Source organism: Bos javanicus, chromosome 6 (assembly GCF_032452875.1).
Source record: "Bos javanicus breed banteng chromosome 6, ARS-OSU_banteng_1.0, whole genome shotgun sequence".
Classification (NCBI taxonomy): Eukaryota; Metazoa; Chordata; class Mammalia; order Artiodactyla; family Bovidae; genus Bos; species Bos javanicus.
Window position 1 is genome coordinate 112,637,074 of NC_083873.1, and position 3,101 is coordinate 112,640,174.

At 43.9% G+C, this 3,101-nt stretch overlaps 1 non-coding gene across 1 annotated transcript; it reads right to left on the reverse strand.

Annotated features, from left to right (window-relative positions):
- Positions 1-1,836: 1,836 nt before the first annotated feature.
- Positions 1,837-1,943, reverse strand: LOC133250177 (U6 spliceosomal RNA). The gene has a single exon (XR_009737281.1). It is a non-coding gene; the product is annotated as a U6 spliceosomal RNA (small nuclear RNA).
- Between the last annotated feature and the right edge of the window lie 1,158 nt (positions 1,944-3,101).

Genomic DNA, 3,101 nt, shown 5'->3' on the forward strand with positions numbered 1-3,101 from the left:
TTATATGTAGTATTTTGCATGTCAATTCCAATCTCCCAATTCAATCCACTCCCCCAATTTCCACCCCTTGGTGTCCTTAGGTTTGTTCTGTATGTTTGTGTCTCTACTTTTACTTGCAAATCTGTACCATTTTTCTAGATTCAACAAATCTAGCCTTTTTAATGTCTATCATTCATTACTCTCCTTTGACACCTATAAATATCCCCACTTATGTTTCACTAAAATGCGAGAACTGTCAAGGAATAGAGCACTATTCTTTCTGAGACAGAACTGCATTCATTCATTCCTTTACACATCCATTTAGTATTTATTGAACATCTATTTTGTGCCTGTTATTGTAATTGGTTCTGGGAATGAAAAGATGAAATACAATGTCTGCTTTGAAGGAGTTTCTGTTCAGAGAGACTCAAGTAACAGTGACACAGGGCCCAGCATGCAGAGATGATGTGAGGTACTTGTCCCTGCAATTTGATGACTGCTGGGGTTACAAATCCTCATGTATTTCCACAGTTCTTTGGCCCTCGTCCCATAGGGTTTATTGGAGGAGGAAATGGCAACACACTCCAATATTCTTGCTGGGATAATTCCATGGACAGAGGAGGCTGGCAGGTTACAGTCCATGGGGTCACAGAGTCAGACAGGACTGAGCGACTGAGCAAGCATAGAGTTTATAATTTTGCTGTGGCAAATATGTTCAAAGGATGAAGAGAAGAAAAAATCTTCCAGAATCTAGAGTAAGAAGCTGCCTAATCCTGTAGAGAGGAAAATGGTGAGGTCTCAATAGAAGAGGTAAGATTTAGGGTAGGTTTTGGAGGTTGAGTTGAAGTTTGCAGAGAAAAGGAAAGAAGAATGTTGCAGGTGGAAGTAGCTGCATGCTCAGAGACGTGAAAACAAGAAATGGCCAAAAGGAAGAGAAATGATAGCCCAGATCTAAATAGTGATTGGCACTATGGTCAGAAGATGATTGCTGATTAATGACCAAACCAATGCTCCAGGGCAAAGTGTTAGGGATGCCAGGGCGATGAGGGGTCGGGGGAGGTTGCTCCAAGCTCAGAGAAAGCTTCAGGTGCAAGGTCAGGTTAGAAGCAAAGAAAGAAATAGCTGCAAAGGCTAGAGAGGTCTGAGGCTTTGATTTTTAATCCATTGGGACATAATTCTTTAAACTTGAGTATTGAGGAAGTTGTCTTTCGGGTATTTGTCAGCCTGAGGAATGGGCTTCTTCCACTTCTTGGGGAAATAGAAGGGAGCCTAGGTATTTTTAATATAAAACTTTATGTTGTCTGTATAAAAGCTCTTAGGAGAAAGACTTGAAAATCTCATATGGCCTCAGCATCCCTGAGGAAATGGTTCAGACTAACACTTTCCGTTATACTGCAAGAGTGCTTTGAGAGCGAACACGTCTGATGAATTCACCGTCAACTGCACCTGGCCAGGTATGGATCAGGCTAACCAGCTCCTCTTTTCTACTGTCAGCACAGAGAGAGGAAAATGAGATTTAAGTTCAAATGAAGTATGGCTGGGAAAAATCTGTATGTCAAATGAGGGCATCAGTAAGTGCCTTTAAAAAAAAAAAACAACTCTCATTTCGTATCAGAGTAAAGCTGATTAACAATGTGATAGTTTCAGGTGTGCAGCCAAGTGATTCAGCCACACACACACATGCATCCATTCTCTCCCAAACTCCCCTTCATCTAGGCTGCCGTGTAGCACCGAGCGGTTCCCTGTGCTATACACTAGCTCCTTGCTGGTTATCATTTTAAATATAGCAGTGTGTACATGTCCATCCCAAACCCCCTGACTATCCTTTCTCCCCATCCTTCTCCCCTGTAACCAAAAAAATATATGGAATGCTTCACGAGTCTGCATGTCATCCTTGCGCACAGGCCACACTAATCTTCCCTGTATTGTTCCACTTTTAGTACATGTGCTGCTGAAGTGAGCACCTTTTTTGTTGTTCTTTTGGCTAAAATGATAAGAACAAAGAGTTCTAATGCTGTGTCCGGATAGAATTTATTTTAAAGCGGTTTGTTGTTGCTTTTTCATTTTGGTTTTTGCAGAAATTGTCACCACTCTCTCGATCCCCACTTTGCTGTGTTGGGATTGCCCAGAGTGTGTGTCCCATAAGAAGACTAGAAATATTTTTAAATTGAATAGATCTGTGATGGTTTTAGGTTCCCTGGCAAAAAATTTCGCATGGGTAAATCATTTTCACTGAAAAGCAGTTAGGAGAATAGGTGAAGAGAGGAAATGGACCAATTTTATTTTTCTTTTCTAACTACAGCGTCTTTAAAGACCAAAGCTGAGGTTTGCAACTGGCAGCTAGGAGAAGCTGACAGCTGCATCTTTTCAGATTGGGGCACAGACTACCCTCTAACTCTTTACTCTTGGTGCCTGGAAAATGTGACTCTGCTCAAAGATTTCAGGCAGAAAATAGTGTTTGTTTATTCTTCAAAGACTGCTATTGGCTTCTCTTGCTGTCTTTCTGGATGTGCCTAGAAGGGACCCATTGTGTGCAAAGCTTGTCAGCACCATTATTTGTGATTCAAAAGACGTTTATTAAGCCTCTGGTATAGACCTGTCCCTATAGTTGGTGACAAGGATGCAGAGACATAAGAGTTCTTCTTCCTGTCCAGAGGTCACCACGATTACTGAGGGAGTCAGGAGGGCCAGCTGCTGCGGGAGTGACAGTGGGGACTCCTGGCCCTCCCTGGGGTGTCAGGGAGGATGCTCTGGAGGAGGGGACAGCCTGAGTTGAGACAAGAGGGACCAGACAAATCATCAGACACCTGGGAAGTGGTCACAGACCGCGAGAAAGATGACAAGAAATCAAGGGACAGTGTGGGATCTCCTGTAGCCACAGTAGCTTCCAAAGCCTGCAGCAAAGTACCTTCTGGTGAGCAAGGAGGGAGCATCTTGAGAGTTAGAGACATGAGGTGAGGGGCCTTAGCGTCAGGGGAGGTGGTGCATCCATCAGGGTCCTGACAAGTGCAGACAAAGGTCCACTCACAGAGCAGGGTTAAGGGATCAGTGACGCCGGTGGACTGCAAGCACCAGGAGCCAGACGAGGCCAGGACCACTCCCAGGGGAGGAAACAGTGAGAC